A 20,863-nucleotide genomic window follows, 5' to 3' on the forward strand; every position below is an offset into this window, starting at 1 on the left:
AGGTGCCCCCAAAACTGAAATTCTTTAGCCTCTCTAGTTCTAACCTTTAGGATTTTTGCTCTGGCCTCCACTGCTGACCTCCTCCTTTCTCTGCCCTCAGGTGCCCAGATACCCATGTGTCCCTTACACTGTGATGGCTCAGCTGATCTGTCCTCTCTATCTCCTGCAACCAACCAGCCTGACATTAACTGCTTTGGTGATTAATGAACAAATTTCTCATATGGGATTGTTATTTGCATTTTGACAGAAGCCATCTAGAACTTGCGTTTTAACACAACAGATTTAATAGAGTAATGGAAATGTGAGTATTTTGCTTTTAATCCAGTGGGCCATAGGGCCTTTCTGAAACCATCTGTGAACCTGGCTGCCTTCACATAAAATAATTAAGGAAATAATTAAGTAGAATAATTAAGGAAAATCAGACTTAGAGAAGCCAGCCTTCAGACTTTAATACCTTTATAACACAGAGTACAACAAACATATTAAAGAATTTTTTTTGCTATAAGCATTTGTAATTCCTCTTTGACATAAGAGCTCTGAGTTATTTCCCTGAAGCAAACATGAGACATTGTGAGTCATTGTCACTGCTCATGGTGAGCAGAGCCTCACCAATGAGACTCTGCTTCCATAGTGGCACATTGTCTCGTAGGGTTGTCTCATAGGGTTGCCCTATGGAAAGCACTCATGTCTCTGGTCAACAGCCCTCAAGAACTGATGTCTCATCTGCCAGCAGCCATCAGAGTGAGCTTATAACAAGATCTTCCTCCAGGAGAGCCTTGAAATAAGACCACAGATCTGGCCAACACCCATAAGACCCTGAGTCAGCTAAGCCACATCTAGATTCTTGATTGGAGGAAAGAATAGGATAATAACTGCCTTTCCTTTAAGCCACTAAGTTTTGGGGTTGTTATACAGTAAGAGAAAACTCATATAATGACCAATCAAAAATGCTTTTCAGAATCCTACATTAAAAAAAAAAAAAAAAAAACCTTTTCCTCCTCACCCTGTATCTGTCCCTCACTCTACAAATCACTTCTAGGCCTTTGTTATTCTTTAAAAGTCTATGATTTTTCAGGCAATATGCTGGTCTAGAGAAAGTCAGAATTTGATCATTGCCATGAAATACACTCCAAGAAATGGTATAGGTATCCAAATCTCAGAAAGGTTTTTTCCCCATTAAAAATATAGTCCCTGGGAAGTTGTGATCAAATACTTCTATATTTTAACATTTATATCTCTAACATATATGTTTTATATATTATACATAGAGCTCCCACAGGATTCTGTTTGCTGGCACTGCATTTCAGACAAACACACATTTCATATTAAGAAGCCTGGACTATAAAAAGAAGAACAAAGTCCATTCAAATGCCCTAAAACAGCTGGTGAGTGAAAGCTTATGAACCCCACTGCCTCCAAGGAGATCATTTGGGGTCATTAGCTGACATTTTTAACAAACTTTTCACCTATTCATCATGTTCTTACATCAGCCCCAGCATGACCATCACTGGTAAGTGGCTTCAGCTGGTGAAAAGCAGGGGGTCCCCGCCCTTAGGAAGGGTCCCCATGGTGACTCTTAACTCTAAAAGGTCACAGCTGCTGCTAGAAGAGACACCATTGTCACTGGCAGGGACTCTATTAATATTCCATCAAAGTCCTCTAAGGCTTCTCTCTGTGTCTGACTCCCTCATTGGTTTGGTATTAGACATTAGACAGCTCACTTCAGCCTTCAAATTCCAGTGGATTTTTAGTCTAATCAACCCTAAAACATTTTTTTGTGTGTATCTGTCTGTTAGGGACAGGGGGAGTTGGGGTGAAGGGGGAGACACAAAAATGACTAAAACACGAAGGTTGTTGCTTCAAGGTCAGAGACTGTACAGACCTGAATAAAGAGGTTCAGCTATAGTTCAACAATGACCACGAAGGGTGGTCCTACTCCTACTGGAGTAGGAAGCTGAAGACCTGGAGCCTTAATATCAGCTGGGCCTCCAGACATCCCGTGTTCATGGGCAAGTTACTGCCTCTCTCAGGCTTAGTTTTCTCATCCATACAGGAAAGAATTTGGGCTGGATCAGGGATGGTGAAACAGATGGAATTCTAGAGTGGACTCCCAAGATTCCCTGAATAACCCACCCCCCTCCCCAACAAGTGCAGGTGGGATCTATGTATGTGAGGGATCTCACCCCCATCAGTCTGTTAAGTTCTAAGGAAAAAGTGAAGGGATTTTTAAAGATGTCATTAAGGTCTCAAATTAGTTAATCGAAAATTAGTTAATCGAAAGGGAGATTATCTGACTTAATCCACATTAAAATCCTTAAAAAGGAGGACTGAGTTTTTCTTGAAAAGATTTTCCTGTATATCCAGAACAGAGCTCTCCTGTAGTGATCAAGCCTGGGACACAGAATGTGTCCCACAAGCCATGTGACAAGAATCTCAGTGAATCCTTTAGAGCTGACAGCCAGCTCTTTTTTTTTTTACAAAAAAAAAAAGAAGAAGAAGAAGAAGAAAAGGAAACAAAAAACCAGGGACCCCAGTCCTACAACTGCAAAGAAGTGAATTCAGCCAACAACTAAACAAGCACCAAGGAGCATCTGAGCTCTAGAAAGGAACACAGCCCAGTTGACCCTTGGATTGCAACTTTGTGGGACCTTGAGCAGAGGGCCCAGATAGGCCATGCCCAGACTTCTGACTCACAGAAACTGAGGTAATAAATATATGTGGTTTATAAGCTGCCAATTTTGCAGTACTTGTTACACAGTAAATGGAAAACAAGTATAGATTTTAAATGAGTTCCCTCTCACCTACTAATTCTAATGATTCATAATGTCTGCCTGAAGCACCATATTGAAAAGGGTTCAGGGACACCTGGTGGTTCAGTCAATTAGGTGGCTGACTCTTGGTTTCAGCCCAGGTCATGATCTCAGGGTCCTGTGATCAAGCCCGATATCAGACTCTGCACTCAACTGTGGGTGCTTGAGATTCTCTCTTTTCCTCTCCCCTTGCCCTTCTTCTCTCTCTCTCTCTCTCAAATAAATAAATAAATGATTTTTTAAAAAAGAAAAGAATTCAAAATCTGCATCCTAGACTCAGCTAAAAAAGGGTCATAAATGATTAGTAATACCTACCATGAGTATTTATCAGTTAGGACTCCTCTGATTGTAAGCAACAGAAAATACCACATAAATTGACTTAAGGACACAAAAAAGAATTATTAGATCTGGCATTTGTTCAGCAAATACTTACTGAACCTACTGTGTGAAACCTTGTTCTAAATACTGGAGTTACAACAGAGATGAGTCCCTGACCTCACAGAGCCCACATTTTAGAAGCTCATGGGGAAGAGAGACTCAGGTTCTGGAAAAAAGGTCCAACCCCTTAATGGCAAAACTATGGAGAAAGTCACAGATCATAGGCAAACATTCCTCAGACCACAGTAAAGGTGGAAGAGCCCGTATCTTTCCACCAAGTACCCATCAGTTTCTCACAAATTTGAGGCATCAGAGTAACAAGGGTCTCAGACCCAGGGTGCTCTCTCTGATAATCATGTGATATCATGGGAAGAGCATAGAAAATCGGTCAGACAGGGGTTCAAATCCTGTTTCTGCCACTAACTGTGAAATCACAGACAAGATACCCTATTCTTTGGAGCCCAGGTCTCCTCATCTATAAAAACAGGGTAAATGACATCCACCTCCAAGTGGTATAACAGCACTCATGGCAACACCCAACCAACACCTAATAATGAACAGAAATAACAAGGATGGAACCTGCACTCTGGCATGGAACACACACTGGACTGGGAGCCACAGGTCCTGCATGGTCGGTGGGCTGCTGTGGATGACAGTTAGGACTCTGGACTCTGCAGCCAGACTGCCTTAGTTAGAATCCCAGCTCTACCCTTTACTAACTGTGGGGGCCACTTGAATTTTACAAGTGACATGAACTTCAAAGTTACTTGAACATGCCATATCTTAGTGTTTCTCTCTGTGAGATAATGGCGATAATAACAGTCCCTCACTCGTAAGACTGTTGTGAGAATTAAATGAGTTCAAGAGATGTGAAACACCAGAACCACGTCTGACGTGTAGTTCACACTCAATAAAATGTAGTGATTATCATTATTATTCATTTATTCAACCCACATTTGTTGACAATAAAGGTTCCAAAAGCTATGTTAGGTAGCAGAATTGGGTGAATGTATATGTTGGTCTGCTCCATGGAGGATCTCAACACAAACAGATAAACAGATTTTTTTTTTAAGATTTCATTTATTTATTTGAGGAGAGAGAGATGAGCAGGGGGGGGAAGGGAGCAGAGGGAGAGGGAGGAGTTTTTTTCCCCACTGAGCCCCTGTTGAGGGGCTCAATCCCCTGACTGAGGTCAATCATGACCTGAGCCCAATGCTTAACTGACAGCCATCCAGGCGCCCCTAGATTTTTTTAATTACAAAATGAAATCATAATTACAGCAACAAAAGAACTGAAATACCGTGGGAGCCCAGAAGAGGGCGCCTAACATTGGAAGAAGGAGGGGAGTCTTCCCAGATAAGTCATGTAAAAATGAAGACCCAAGAGAATCAGGGAGGGAGGCAAAGCAGTTGAAAAACCAAACACAACTGTATCTTAGAAACATCATGCTAGTGAAAAAAAATAAGACTTTAGAACAGTATACAATTTCTGTAAAATAAAGGCTGGCATACAAAAAATCAAAAATGCTCATGAAATATACTGAATGGGGAGTGGAGAGACAAGATTTAAAAGCATGAATAAAATTTAGAAAGAGAGAAAACAAGATCTTGAACACCCAGTGCTGATGACGGGGTGGGGGGATGGGAGTGAGGGAAATTTGCTAGCCATGTTTTACACTGGAAATTCTTGAAGGGTCAGGTCACTGTTGGTAAAATATGGCATCAGACTATTGATCTGAATTCTCAAAAGTAATTTTACAAGCAGGGTACACATGCACAGACACACTGAGGAATTTAAATGTGAAGAGGTGGACCAAAAGGAAAGAGGTGAATCAGGCCTGTGCTAGCCTGTCTGAGCCTCTTCTGCAGTTAGAAACTGGTACCCTTTCCCTTGGACAAACTCAGCAGTCACAGGGCCAACAAGCAGAGCACGAGCTGGATTTTGGCACCACGAATGCTCTCAGCATCCTTGTGCTGGGTACAAAGGCACAACCCACACAAAACAAGGAAGCAAATGTGCAGGTGGTGCAAGCAGTCTCTCCTGGCAGGTCAGGAGCACTGAGCCACAGACCAGGAAGGTTGCCAACCACGGGCTCCTGCATCAGTGCATTTCCTGGTCTTGGGAAAGACCATCTCTTGCAAAACGAGATGACATCCCATCGTCTTCAAATGGAATGTCTACAGTGCTGCTCTAGGAATGTTCAAGTCAGCACACGACTCTTTAACTTCAAGTTATTTTCCCTCTGGCCAAGACAATTTGACCCAAACAGTGCCTTTCTTTCTCTGGCCTAGGATCTTTATGGAGAAGTTATGCCTGCATTCTAAATTTTGACAAATGGCTAGATGTTATCATGTGGCAGAGGAAGAAGATAGAGTAAGAGATTATGGGACGTGAAGGGATTAAAGGAATAAGCAACCTGAAGTGGTAAAGGAAAAATCATAATCACGTCTTTACTTGGTAAAAAGAATTAAAAATCCGAAAAGGAATTTTGCATCCATTTATATGCATAAGTTAATGGGATCTTCACAACAGTCTTGTAGAACTGGTATTAAAATCCTTAGTCATGGTGGAAGAGGAAGAAGGGACATCACAAGGGGAGGGATGGGAGGGTTCACATCTTAAGGTAGGGAAGTGATGGCCAATTTTCTTACCAGGGGAGAAAACATTTTTAACTGTAGAAGGACATGGCAGGCAACCAGGCATCAGTAATAGGGTCATAGACTCTGCAGACAAATTCATTTGGATTCCAGCCAGCTAGAGGGGATTTGGAAAGTCCATTAACCATTCTTCTAATCTTATTTCCTTATTTGCAAAAGGACATATAATGATACCTGCATCACAGTGTTATTATGAAGCATAAATGTTTACAAAGTGCTTAACAAAAAATACCTATCACATAGTAACTCTTCAATAAATAGAAAGTACTGTTCATTCTTGAATTCAAATAATATCACTAAGTGCTTCTTTGAGTCAATCACTGATTCAAGCCCAGGATACAATGTTCAGCAAAAACCAGCATGGTAATTGTTCTCATGAAGCATATGGTCTTATGGAATACACAGGCAATAAAATAATCACCAAAATAGATATTAACTGTGAATTATTCTAAGTCAAACGATTTATCCTATTTATCCTACCACATTTTCACTGTCTCTCATGTCTCATTTCCTTCCTCCCTTAACTCACTCCTCATTGCAATCCTCTGGGAACACACCTTGACTCCTTTGTCCTTCTCTTACTGTGTCATATTCTCTTGGTTAAAGCATAGATCTAATTCAGTCCAACCCACTGGCCTCTCTGCAGTGTTAGCCATTCAACCAACCAAAATAAATAAATAAATAAGTTGCCATGTTGGCTGGTCTCCCTTGATCCTATAGCCATCCCAAAGCCCCAGTTGCTACCTGGCTAACAAATCACATTCTGCAGTCCATCCAGTGTCTCAGCCAGCTAGTCCATCCCATCCCTCTCTCCTCCAAACTCTAACACTGCTGCCTCATCCTACTCACACCTAGAGAATCTGGTTATTTCACAGAAAAAATAAGAGGCACTTTCACACTTTTCCTCCACCAAGTCTTACCTGCCTGCTGGATTCTCTGTCCATATACTCCTACGATCCCTCCCAGGCTCATGTTCCTATTTAAAGCAAGCCTGTCTATTTGCACACCAAATCCCATCTCTTTTTGCCTCATCAAGAACATTGTTCTTTGCATTTTTCTCCTCCCTCACTTAACAAAAGGTAAGTATTGTAGCCTCAGAGAAGACCATGTCTTATATCAGTTCACGGGATCGCTGGGAAATGAACACCTATACATGCAAATTGAAGTTGATATAACCCTCCCCTTCAGGGCACAAGTATCTAAAAATTTACTGTCCCTGTTGGCCTGGGAATTTTGTACTCAAACCAGTAGAATTTCCACATTTGCTGAGCACTAAACTTCATGAAAGCTACTCTATTCTGTTGAAAGATGGGTGTAAAGATAAAAATAATAGCATTTTTGAAGCTTATTATGTGTTGAATTAAGAGCTTCATAATCCCTATATCTTTTAATCCTCAGAGCAACTTGGAAATACTTCCACATTATGACTAGGATCAGGGTTCGCTCATCTGCCTAAGGTCCCAGACAAATAAATATCAAGCGGAAATTCCAATCCAAGTCCCTCTGACTCTATGCATCTTTAACTAGTGTCATCTTTAACTAGTGTCATCTTTAGCTGGCGTCAGACCAGCTTCAATTAGGAAGATTAAAAAGCTAAGAGGGGGTAAGTTTCAGGCCCGCCCCTTGTTTCCAGAAGATGAGATTTTCAACAAAAAAAAAAAACAGAAAAGCATCTAAATCTGACTGTGTTTGTTTAATGCTGATCACAGTAATCATAGATGTTAGTTAGAGGAAAACTTATCCTCTCTGGTATAAGAAATGTAAATTGTGTTTGAGTTATAAGTAAGGTTTTAAAGATTGATATGAGGCAACAGGAATTCCAAGGGAAGAGATTTTATGAAAAAAAAAAAAAAAGACAAAAATCTTGAATTGACTAAAGAAACAATTTTCAGGGGCGCCTGGGTGGCTCAGTAGGTTAAGCGGCTGCTTTCAGCTCAGGTCATGATCCCAAGGTCCTGGGATTGAGCCCCACATCAGGCTTCCTGCTCAGTGGAGAGCCTGCTTCTCCCTCTACCCGTGCCTGCCACTCTACCTGCTTGTGCTCTCTCTCTCTCTATCAAATAAATAATAAAATCTTTAAAAAAAAGAAAGAAAGAAACAATTTTCATCTATATAAGATTCTAAAGGTACATTAAGATTCCCCACTCTCCAGAAGAGGTCAATAACTATACCCCAACAAGAGGCCCCTCACACTACACTCCCACACATGCCATCTGTTTGGAATTGTTGGAATTGTTAAAGGAATAAAGACATGTCAGCCCTGAAAGTTCTCCCTTTGCTTTGGCCTGAACACCTCCATCTCCTTATCTTCAGATCTGAACTTGCAGACAGATAATCAACGGGTTAACAACTTGCATCTAAAAGCTAAAAGCCCCTAGGAAAATTACAATCTATAAATCACACCTCACTCTGTATCGATTTACTCCCTTGGCTTCCTTCTAATCCAGCTGAGAGCTAGCAGCTGATGCACAGAGTATTGATGGGGAGGAAGGAGGGGGAAGGAAGAGGAAGAAGTAATTGTAGAAGCTAGAATAGACCCCAAGGGGCAGGCCTGCGTGAAGTCCTGAAGCTAAGCTCTTCATAAGAACTTGGACACAGGAAAGGGTCAGACCAACGGTAGAAAGAAGGAGTCATTAGGAGGACCTGAAACCCAATGCAAACTGGCCTAAGCAAATTAGGGAATTGATTGGATCATGTCTCCGGGCTAAATTGTGCAGTAGCTAAATGTGGAGGCTTTGTCACCACTTTGTCTGACTCCAGACCTCTGCTCAAATCCTTCCTCCCTGTAGGACTTTGGGCATGTTACTTAACTTCTCTGTGCCTCACCTCCCTCATCTGGGTGAGGGCATGATGATAAAAGTCATGCCTACTTCATAGATGTGGGGACTGACTAAGTCAACATGTGTGCTATGGGTTGAATTATGCCCTCCCAAAATAGATACACTGAAGCACTAACCCTCGGTGTCTCAGAATGTGATCTCATGTAGAAACAGGATCTTTGCACATGTCATCAGTCAAGATGAGATCCTACTGGAGCAGAGTAGACCCTTTATCCAATGTGACTTCTATCCTTATGGATTGGGGGGGGGGGGTTGTAAAATACACGAGGAGACACAAGGGAGAACACCAAGGGCTGTTGGAGGCCAACTGAAGCGCCTCAGCTGCCAGCCAGGGGACACCTGGGACTACCAGAACCTGCAAGAGGCAAGGAAGGGCTCTCTCCTGTAGGTTTCAGAAGTAGCATTAGTAGTCTGGTTGGGCTGCCATAATAGATTGGGTAGCTAGAATGGCAGAATTTAATTTCTGGCAGTTTGGAGGCTAGGAGTCCAGCAAGGTCCAAAAGGGTCAGTTTCTGGTGAGAGTTTTCCCTGTGGCTTGCAGAAGGCCAACCTCTCACTATGTCCTCACGTGACAGAAAGAAAGCTAGAGAGCTCTCTTGTGTCTCTTCTTATAATATGGACACTAATGCTATCAAATCAAGGCCCAACCCAATGATCTCACTGAATGATCTAACTATAATGACTTCCTCCCAAACCCCACCTCCAAATACAGTCACAATGGGGGTTAACAGTTCAACATATAAATTGGCGACAACACCTTGAATCTGAACCTTTACCCTCCAGAGCTAGGGAATCAACACACGCCTGTGGTTTTAAACTGCCCAGTTCATAGTCCTTTGTGCTGGCAGCCTACAGAAATGGTTAGAACATGTGAAATGCTCACACTAGTGCTAGTACATAGTATTTAAGTCATGTTAGGTATTAATGTTACAACTCAGGCTCTGTTCACTCCAGCTCCTCAAACAGCATCATCAGGATTTCTCAGCTTTGCTTTCCTCTGCACCGGCTTACCATCAGGGGCTTTCAGGTTGATCCACCCTTCTGGCGGTCTCTGGGAACCCCAGCCTTCTGGACCATGAGGCTAGCAATCCCAGCAAAGAGACACATCTCTTTCTCAGTGGTTCTGGTGGAAGTCCCGGGGCCGAATCTCATTGGCCTGGATGAAGTCACACGCCCATCCCTGAACCAGTCAAGATAGCCAGAGGGTGCGCTGTCTAGGCCAGACAGACCTACCCTGCAGCCAGGAGTGGAGTCAACTCCACTCGAACCACATGGACTCAGTGGGGATAATGGTTTGAAATGAAAGATGGAAAAATCAGGCTGCCAGTGCCAGAAGGTACCAGAATGTGGAGGAGGCACAGACAACAGATGGTCTTTATGTGGGATTTCGGCAAACTGAAATTTATAAAAATCCCTGAAGTTTTCATTGGGTTTATGATACTATACTAGTGAGAATTCCTGGCGATAAACAACAAAAGCCAGGATTAAGTAAACTTAAACAGAGAATGAATTTTCTGGAGTCTTGGTAGTTTAGAAAGCTGTAAGGAAGGCTGCAGAATCAGGCTTGGGTAGCGGTGAGGACTGTTAATCTTGGCCAAGGTCTTGCCTGGGTTCTCCCAGTCAGAGGACAAGGAGTAGTGATTTCTTCATTCCTCATCTGGCTTCAGTGCAAGAGGCAGGACCCTTGCACCCACCTATTTAGGATTCCCCCCATCAACCCAAACAAGTAGAGTGTCTGAATGTTGAACTGAGAAAGGGAAAGATTCACTATAGTTTTCTCCCTAATGACAGGGAGGAAGTGGTCATGAATCAAACATGGCCTTTGGGTCTTCCAGAACCAGCGATGCAGAGGGGGACAGACTCCTTCAGAACGAACCAACACCAGAGTCCCAGGGCAACACCAGGCCCACAGAGTGAGATACTGTGAGGAAACCAGAGCAAAACAACAAGGCAGATTTTTTTTTTTTTAAAGATTTTTTTTTTTTTTTTTTTTTTTTTTGACAGAGAGATCACAAGCAGGCAGAGAGGCAGGCAGAGAGAGAGGAGGAAGCAGGCTCCCCGAGAGAGCAGAGAGCCTGATGCAGGGTTCGATCCCAGGACTCCGAGATCATGACCTGAGCCGAAGGCAGCGGCTTAACCCACTGAGCCACCCAGGCGCCCCTTTTTTTTTTTTTTTTTTTTTTTTTTTTTTTTTTTTAATCAAGGCTGATTTTGACAGGAGCAGAAAAGCAGGAGCCGGGGTAGAAAAAGAATCCTGGAAGAAGCAACAAGGAGAGTAAAGACCTGGAGAAAAGCATAATCAGGCAAATCAAACAGGGAAGACTTTTCTGAATTCAGGAAATTTGTTTTTTTCAGCAACATCTCTGTGCCTCAAAGATTATCTTTAAAAACAGCTGTTACCCAACAACTACTTAGGGCTTGAAATAAAGGAAAACATTCCCACGCCAATTCTGCACTCAAAATAGAAGCTGAAGAGACACAGAAATACCCAGGCCACTATGACAGCCTGAGTCGAAGCTTTTTATGGAACAAAGAGCTCCGTGGGCGCCTGAAGGCCTCACTCCTCCTCCTCACACCACTGTTGTCGCCCCTGAGCACCCACTGTCGGGCGGCGGGGAGGGAGCAAGGGCAAGCTGCCATCTGGAGCCAGCGCCAGCCTCCAGTTCCTCTGCCCCCGTGCCAGCAGGCTCTTCCCAGGAACAGTGGCGATCCTAAAAATAATAAAAGTTGTCCCCAGCATTTACTGAGTGCTTGACAGGGCTGGAGCCATTCTGAGAGCTTCCCTCAGGTAACAGTGGCAACAACAACTTTATGTAGAACCTGCCACTCCAATCCCCATTTTACAGATAAAGAAACTGAGGCAGAAAGAGGTTAAGTCACGTGCCCACAGTCACTTAGAGACTCCCCTCATTCTGCCTCACCCTGCCCCAAAGAACGTGCACCAAAATCTCTGCAGTTTGGTAGACTTTTTCCGAGGCTGAGGCTGGGGCTGGGGAGGGGCCCCGAGTCAGGGAAGACCAAGAGCTGAATGAAGGTTGTTGAATATTTGCAACGTGCCCGATGTTGTGCTAAGGATTCTAACAGTCTAGAAAACACAAACAAAATCTGTTCTGTAAATATACGACAACGTGAATGGTTTAATGCCATTGAACTGTGCATTTATAAATGGTTACCATGGTACAGTTGATGTTATATATATTTTGCCACGGTAAAAAAAAAAAAAAAAAAAAAAAAAAAACCAACTATCCAGTAATACTAGGTGGCAGGCTAATGCTCTGCAGACATTCGTTCACTCACTCCTCCCAGCAGCCCCAGGAGACAGGTGCCATTTATGGTCCCCAGGGAGCAAATGAAGGAATGGAGATTCCCAGAGGTTCTCAGAAGAAACGGAGGAGTCCCCTTGGTGAGGGTCATGCAGCTGGTACACACTTTCAGTTCCATTAGCTCTGCTGCAGGTGGTACTATTAGTAGTGTTATGATGAGTTTTGTTAGCATTAATTACCATTATTCATTACTGATAGTATTATTGGAAATGATATTAGTACTAATACCCGTAGTACTCTCAGTACATAGTACTAAGTACCTAGTACTCTTAGTACAGTGGTTCCCCCCTGCCCCCACCCAATCCACTACCTGGCTTTCCATGGCTTCGGTTATCAGTGGTCAACTGTGATGAGGCAACAGATGATCCTTAAGACACATCAAAAAGTCAGTAGTAGCCTAATGCTAGGTCCCATCTATGTCGTTCACCTCACCTCATCTCATCATGTAGGCATTTTATGATCCCACATCATCACAAGAAGGGTGAGTACCGTACAGATAAGATACTTTCAGGGAAAGACAGCAAAATCATATTCTCATAACAATATGCAGTATATTACTATAATTGCGTTATTTTATTATTAGTTATTATAGTTAATCTCTTCCTGGGTCTTGTCAGAGGGCTCCCTGGAATGGGGACGTGAACTTTAGGAATCCAGGAATTTGTTTATAAGATTTTTTCCTTTGATGGGGCGCCTGGGTGGCTCAGTGGGTTAAAGCCGCTGCCTTCGGCTCAGGTCATGATCTCAGGGTCCTGGGATCGAGGCCCACATCAGGCTCTCTGCTCAGCAGGGAGCCTGCTTCCCTTCCTCTCTCTCTCTCTGCCTGCCTCTCTGCCTACTTGTGATCTCTGTCTGTCAAATAAATAAATAAATAAATAAATAAATAAAGATTTTTTTTTCCTTTGACATGTATGCATTTTGTGGATGGAAGGTCTGTAGCTTTAAACTTGTATAGATTTATCAAAGAACTCCTTACTCAGCAAGATGTCTGAGCCTTTATTGATCTAAGACCTCTTCCAGGAATTTCTGTCATGGTCATCTGATGGCTACAAGAAGTACCATGTTGTCCCCATGAACAAGTAGCAATCATTTTTTATTTAACACCTGCTATCTGCCAGGCGCTGTTTTAAGCACTTTTTTTTTTTTCAAAGAAAGGGAGTGGGGAAGGCAGAGAAAGAGGGAGAGAAAGAATCCTTTTTTTTCTTTTTGGAGAGAAAGAACTTAAGCACACAATTATACCATCTATTAGCTGTGTGATCATGTGGAAGTTAGCGGAGTTCCCTTCACCTGTTTGGTCATTCTTCTTTTTTTTAAAGATTTTATTTATTTATTTGCAAAGGAAGCGGCAGGCACAGGCAAAGGCAGGCTCCCCACTGAGTAAAGAGCTCGATGTGGGTCTCGATCCCAGGACCCTAGGATCATGACCTGAGCAGAAGGCAGATGCCTAACCTACTGAGCCACCCAGGCATCTCCTGTCTGGTCATTCTTAAAAGAGCTCCTACCCTGGATAACCTAGCCCAAACCCCACACCCTTTTTTATTTAAAAAAAAAAAAAAAACTTCCAAAAAGGATAGGGCAGCAGTTCTCACTTCTGTTTCCAATTCATTAAGGCTGCTGTAGGATACAGGAATATAAATTTGTAACAATCTTCCCAAGAGATTCTATTCAGGAAGCCACCATATTATCAGAGTCATGAGTTGGTAGGACTTGCCCATGGTCACTCAGGTAAAATGAGATCAGTGCAGGATTGGCCCGAAGAAACGATTCCACCTAAATGGTCCTGGCTCCAACCTGTGTTCTTCCCACTTTTTGCACAGTCTAAAAATCTTTTAAGAGGAATTAAACTTTTAAAACTTTGCAAATAACTATGTAAGAAAGAAATCCTGGGACGCCTGGGTGGCTCGGATGGTTGGGCGTCTGACTTCAGCTCAGGTCATGATCTCCAGATCTTGGGATCCAGCCCCATGTCAGGCTCCCAGTTTGCCGAGGAGTCTGCTTCTCCCTCTCCCTCTGCTTCTCCCCCTGCTTGTGCTCTCTCTGTCTCCTCTCTCTCTCTCAAATGAATGAATAAAATCTAAGAAAGAAAGAAAGAAAGAGAGAGAGAGAGAGAGAGAGAAAAGAAAAGAAAGAGAGAAAGGAAGAAAGAAATCGTGCAGAGAAAAAGAAAACTAGAAGGGAATCCACCAAGATCTTAGTAGCAAGGACTCTACCTTTTTGTTCTCCTTTACTTAATTTTAAATATTCTTCCAACTTTTGAACAGTAAATATGTACTCAACATGAGAGAACTTTGAAAGTAAGTCTTATGTTTGAAATCCAAATGTTCATATTTTGCTTTCCTGGGCATTTACTTCAGAATATTAAGCCACTGAACTTATATTTTTCCTTGTTTTTTACTTTTAAAAGTTATACTTTTACACTTTAAAAAAAGTGAATTTACTTGAAAGTGAACCAAAGTAAAGATGGGAAGGAAAAATGTGGCATTTGATTAGCAACTCTATTTGATTAGAATAACAGATGCAGATCTACAATTTTTGGACTTCTCTATCAACCTCGAAGAGAAAAGAAATAAAGAGTGTAGCCTTGGTTGATTTACGAAAGCTGTGTTTTCAGATCGTTGATGCTTTTATAAGAATGCCATTAGGAAGAAGAAGGTCAGGAAGACAGAAAAATGACTGCATCCTGGGAGTGTGATAACAAAAGAATAATGATAAAGCCTTCCATCTGTCTAGCACTTACCAGTCCTCAAAGCCCATTTATAATAATTAGCAATTGGAAAGAACCCAAATGGCCAACAATAGGGGAATGGCTAAATAAACAGTGGTCGATTAACTCAGATAGAATACTTCATAAAGAGAGACAATGGTGAACTCGCAGACTGAGCTGATTCTGGAAATGTCTGTATGACCTCATGTTAACTAAGAAAAAAGTGAAACACAAAGTGGTGCCTTGGGACTTCAACAAGGCATTTTAAAAAGCCTATCACATTAGCTTCTTAGGCAAGACGGAGAAATGAGGGCTTCATTGTTAGAGAAAAGAGCTGACGCCTGATGGTGGCTCCATCAGAAACTAGCTGAGGAGCAAGGGAGAGCTTAAAGATGATCCCCGGTTTATGTAGATAATGCATTTCTGTCTCTAAAATATTTTAAAAGCCTGAGTTGGGAAATTAACTTACATGTCATAAGGAGGATTCTTTCCTCAAAGATGAAAAAAATATGTAAAATCTCTAATACATCTCGCCTTCTTGAGACAATCTTCCTGGATTTTTTTCTAACAATTCATATCATCTTTAATCCTACTCTTCTTTCCAGCTGAACCTGATAGCTGAAGGCTTACATCTAAAGAGAGTTCACTATTTTTGGCATTCCCAATCAATTTCATTTTTTTAAAAAGAGATTTTTATTTAATTGAGAGAGCGAGAGCGAGAGAGAGAGAGAGAGAGAGAGCACAGAGGGAGAGAGAGAAGCAGACTCCCCACTGACTAGGGAGTCCAACTCAGGGCTCAATCCCAGGACCCTGAGATCATCACTTGAGCCAGAGGCAGACTCTGAACCAACTGAGCCACCCAGGCACCCCCGCCCCCATCAATTTCATTTAGTCTCAATAGGCATCGAGTATTACATATTAAATTCATCATCACCAATCTTAGAACTTAATTTTTTCCAGTTTCCATACAAATCAGCAAACCAGGAGTCTGGCATGAGAGTGTTGGCCTTGTTTTATCTAACATTTTCGTCTCAGAGATTCAGTGAAGAACTGAATCTTCAAATGCATGTAAGAGCTCGTAATACTATGCCTGACACATCATTTGTCCTCGCTACATGATTACTAAATTTTATCTTGGATGCTAGTGTGAAGATTAATGACAAATAATAAATAGCTCAGACAGAAGGCTATTTTTTTAAATAGATTACATTTTTAAGTATTTTTTTTATTTTATTTTTTCAGTGTTCCAAGATTCATTGTTTATGCCCCACACCCAGTGCTCCATGCAATACCTGCCCTCCTTAGTATCCACCACCAGGGTCCCCATCCCCCCACCCCCTCCCCTCCAAAGCCCTCAGTTTGTTTCTCAGGGTTCATGGTCTCTCACTATTTGTCTCCCCCACCAGTTTACCCCAATTCACTTTTCCCTTCCTTCTCCTAATGTCCTCCATGTTATTCCTTATGCTATTTTAAAAGTAGAAGTGTTTGCTTAGAGGAAGGTCCCTGCTAACACATACCAGGGCTCCTGGCTGCTCACTGTAAGCTTTTTATCCCTGCATCAGCTGGTGATATAGAAGCTCAGACCATCAAATTTGTGAATGGCAAAAAGCCAAAAAGGGGAGCAAATATCTTGGATGATGGAACAAAAATCTAAAATAATTTTGCCCAGTTCTAAGTTATGGTTTATACATACCAAGAAGAAAGTTTTGGGGCATGTTAGACCTTCCACTTACATTCAAAAAGACGAACTGCCCAAAAACAGGTTGAAGAAAAAGTAACTTACCCTAGCATTTAGGGAAAAGATTTAGGGACTTTGGCTCACAGAAAGCCCACCATGAGTCAATGTTACAATTTGACTCCACAGAAAGCTAACATGTATTTAGAATGTATTTAGAATGAGGGACAAGGATGCATTGTTTTGGACAGTTTTGAGTTTAGTTCTGTTAAACTTAATTTAAAAGGAAAATAAGCAGAATAGGGTTTGTGTTTAGAAGAGAGTGACCAGGACAACTAATAAGAGGACTTGTGGTTTTATCATCTGCAGAGTATTTGGAGTATCTGGTAAAAAAAAAAAAAAAAAAAAAAGATTGTGCAGGATATAATAGCCTACTCCAAAAGCTACCAGCTATGGATGGAGAATTACCATTTACTATGTGGCCCATCAGGGTAGAATCAAAGGTGAAGTGAGATGGCTCAACATATGGAAAAGTTCTAATGATCAGAACTTTCCAGAAATGAGTCACATTGACAGATGGTAAGCTTGCCTTCAGTGGAGGTATTTGAACATAGGAGAATCACCTGCTGGAAGGCAGTAGAAATTCCACAAGTATATAGTGATGAAGAGACAGGTGCCTTTAAAAAGATAACTTCTAATCTTGTTCCTTGTTCTATCTTACATCTGTGATTATTTGAATATAATTATGTGGAAATAAGTGCATGGAAGGCTAAAATTGGAAGCAAATATAGAATGATGTGAACAATTCAAATTTTAATGTGCATTAGTTTCCTTCTTCATTTATCCATATTCTCTTCCTCATTTCATATAAGAAAGGTACATGTGCATGTGATGTGTATGTGTCTTTCTGTGTGCAAATCATAATCTAGACCAAAACATATATAAATTAGAAAAGGTGAGTTCTGAGAGCAAAAAGCAGAGAACAATATTAGATGGCAGGTCACTTAGGTTCTATGCAGTTACTAAACAAACCATGAATTTGGCACTGAGCTTCCTGGTTGCCAAAGCAAAAAGGGGAAATCAGTCACATGATTCTCAATGTTACAAGAAGAAAACATACCAGATCTTTAGGGTGTGCAAAATTTCTCCTGGCACTAAGCCCTGGCCCTCAGCTTTGAAGGGAATAGCTTTTGTGGGAGTGCTGATTAATGTCAAACACTGTGTCCTTAACAAAATCTCTGCAGCAGACACAATAATGAACCTTAAAGCTATTTCTGACCATTCCTAGGAGAAGACAAACAGCATGACGCAAGGGCATAATGCAGTAGAAACAATTCTCTGCAGACCTAGAAAACAGGTTTGAATTTTTTACAGTCTAGGAAACCAAAAAATTAGTAATATCTAAAATTTTTTTTAAGATTTTATTTATTTATTGACATGAGGGTGGGGGAGAGAACACAACAGGGGGAGAAGCAGGGAGAGGGAGAAGCAGACTCCCCGCTGAGCAGAGAGTCCCATGTGGGGCTTGATTCCAGAACGCTGGGATCATGACCTGAGCTAAAGGCAGATGCTTAACCAACTGAGCCATTCAGGCACCCCCTAAATTGTATTTTAAAAATGGGTTGGATGATGTAGCTTTCAGGCAATCCCTCATACACATTACATCTCTTAACCAGGTAGAAAGCTTGAAATTATCCTCTGTGATAAGGAGTCAATCTTCTTTAAGTTTATAAGCATTCTTTTTTTTTCTTCTTTAGCTCTTTTCCCTTAATGCCTTGCATATAATGCAGGACCCCTGTCTTCAGCTGGGAATGTTGACTGTCCCAAGACTCTCACCTACAGCCTCTATATACAGCTCATTTCTCCCTTTGTGGTACTAGGCAGCTTGGGTGACACGTATCCTCCCACTGGGAACTAAATTAAGACATCAAAATCTTGTCACATCAGGCACTTAATAATCGCTAGTTGTTTGCTAGCACTGTTCATTTGGGATGAATGCAAAATTCTGATCCTGAAAGAAAGCTGCCAGTTTTTATTAACAGTCAAAGTCAATTCAAATATCTGGACTGTAGCTAAGGCAGGAAAGCTGACAGACAAAAGGTTAACGAGACTTTACCTACACCTTGAACTAGCATATCCTGATTTAAGGACTGGTGGTCCTTCTCATCAATGTCCTGTGGACCACTAGGTATGGATGCAGTGTAGGAGACCTGGAATGGGGGAAGAGGCATACAATAATGACCTAGACATTACTATTATGACCTACATGATTGGTGCCAACCACCCCTAGTCCCTCTCTGCCACTGTCTCATCGACCTTCTTTTTTTCTTTATTTAAAGATTTTATTTATTTATTTGAGAGAGAGAGAAAGAGAGAGAGACAAGGAGACCATGAGCAGGGGGAGGAGCAGAGGGAGAAACAGACTCCCCGCTGAGCAGGAAGCCCCACACAGGGCTTGATCCCAAGTCCCTGAGATTATGACCTGAGCTAAAGGCAGATGCTTAACCGACTGAGCCACACAGGCACCCCTCAACCTTCTTTCCAATCTTAAAATTCCCTTTCCTTTTATTAAATAATTTAATCCTAATTTTTTTTAAATTCCCTTTCCTCTAGTTGGAGGTCTTCCTCCTCCAACTAGAATGTAGAATCTTTAAGTGCAAGGACCTGTGTATTTCCTATCTCTTTAGAGAAGGGGTTTGGGCCAGTGTGGCTGAGATTGGTGGGTGCACATCAGCATATGCAATATGGTTTCTCCCTTCTTCTCGGTAGGGGAACTAGCTGAGCATGGGGCTGGCAGTTGGGTGGCCACGCAGCTATGTTTCTGCCAGTGGAACATGAGGGGAAGTCATGTGTGCCTTCTGTGCTGTAGCCCTTAAACCAATAGATGTGTTTCCTCCACATTCTATTTTCTCCTTTCCTGCCAACTGGAAACCCCTAGCCACCTAGCCTACACAGGTGCAGTGAGGACACCCAGGAGGACACCCAGGGCTGTCCAGCCAGCCTGGGTGACTGTTGGCCTAGACAGAGCCCAACTACTCACCCCGAAGAGAAAAATGAGCTGCATTTTGGGGTCTTTTTGTTATAGTTTAACACCCCTGCATGAGTACAACTGATTCACTCTGAGGATCTGCTCCTACTCAGAAAAGCTGGGGACTGACTTCATCACATACAATCACTGAATTTAAGAAATCTGGATCCTCAGGAACCATGATCATGTAAGAAAGATACACTTAAAATTGGATCTTAAAATTTTTCTCCATTTATATGAATGTGCGTTTCTCGGAGACAACATTTAGTCTGCACCTTTGAAACAACCACTTGTACCAGTTGAATAGAATGAGGGTCAAACAGTTGTCTTCTTCATTAATCACAAGAAGTACAGCAGCCATAGTCAGATGAATCACTATGGTTTCACATGAAGAACACTACCTGTCCCATCATGATGTAGAGGGTGTCCTAGCAAGTGTTCCCCCAAACTGTGGCAAGTTCTACCAGGAGTGAGAAATGAGATGTGTCCTGTCCTTTAGGCAGAACACAAACTTTTTATTATTCAATAGTTATGTATTATTCTAATGTATATTTAATGTGTCTTCGATTTATGGCAAACAACTGTGCTTCTCAGTTAATGGGATAGTCCAGTTTTCCTTAAAAACAAATTTAAACAAATAATACATTATATGTTAAAAAAATACATTGTATATTAATAAAAATTTAAAAAATTAATTTTTAAAAAACAAATTTAAGTAAATAAAAGATGAGTCCATTTAGAGAAAAACACAATTAGTATAGGCAATGACAAAAGTTGTGACGGTGGTATGCAAACTGAAACAGGGAAACTCAACACTAACTATGAGGTAGATTGGGAATACATTATGATTTTCACTGTGTAGAGATGAAACAAGTGCTCTCCAGGGGCACTGGTCAACTAAATCAGTGGACAAAATTATTAACTCGAGTTGAGATTACTGACAACTAGCACTCACAGGCATCTTTTAGGTACAAAATACTTTTTCTCATTACCTCTTTTAATTTCATCATTGAATTGCTTAAATGTAATGTTAAAGCAAGTGGAAAATAACACAGAGTTCTATCCTTCAAAAGGCTGGGTATGTATTATGTTGGGTAGAGCAGTGGTAAAGGAGAGTCTTTGTGGCCTTTAATAGTATAAGATCTATGCTCAGAATCCAGGTCAGTCACTCGTAAACTGTGGGGTTCAGAGGGAGCCTCTCACTCAACAGTTGTAGGCAGACCTTGTCTGAGCACCTGTAATGTGAAAGGCAGGGATACATCTGTGAACAGAACAGCAAATATGCTTGCCCTTAAGGGAGTTAAAGGAGTTAAGGGGGACCTTAACTCCTAGTGAGGGAGACATACACTAAACACAATAAATAAGTAAATTCTACAGTGCATTAGAAGATAAGAAATGCTCTGTAGTAAAGGGGGAAGCAGGAGAAAGAGGAACAGAACTGTACAAAA

The sequence above is a fragment of the Lutra lutra genome, chromosome 10 (assembly GCF_902655055.1).
Source record: "Lutra lutra chromosome 10, mLutLut1.2, whole genome shotgun sequence".
Classification (NCBI taxonomy): domain Eukaryota; kingdom Metazoa; phylum Chordata; class Mammalia; order Carnivora; family Mustelidae; genus Lutra; species Lutra lutra.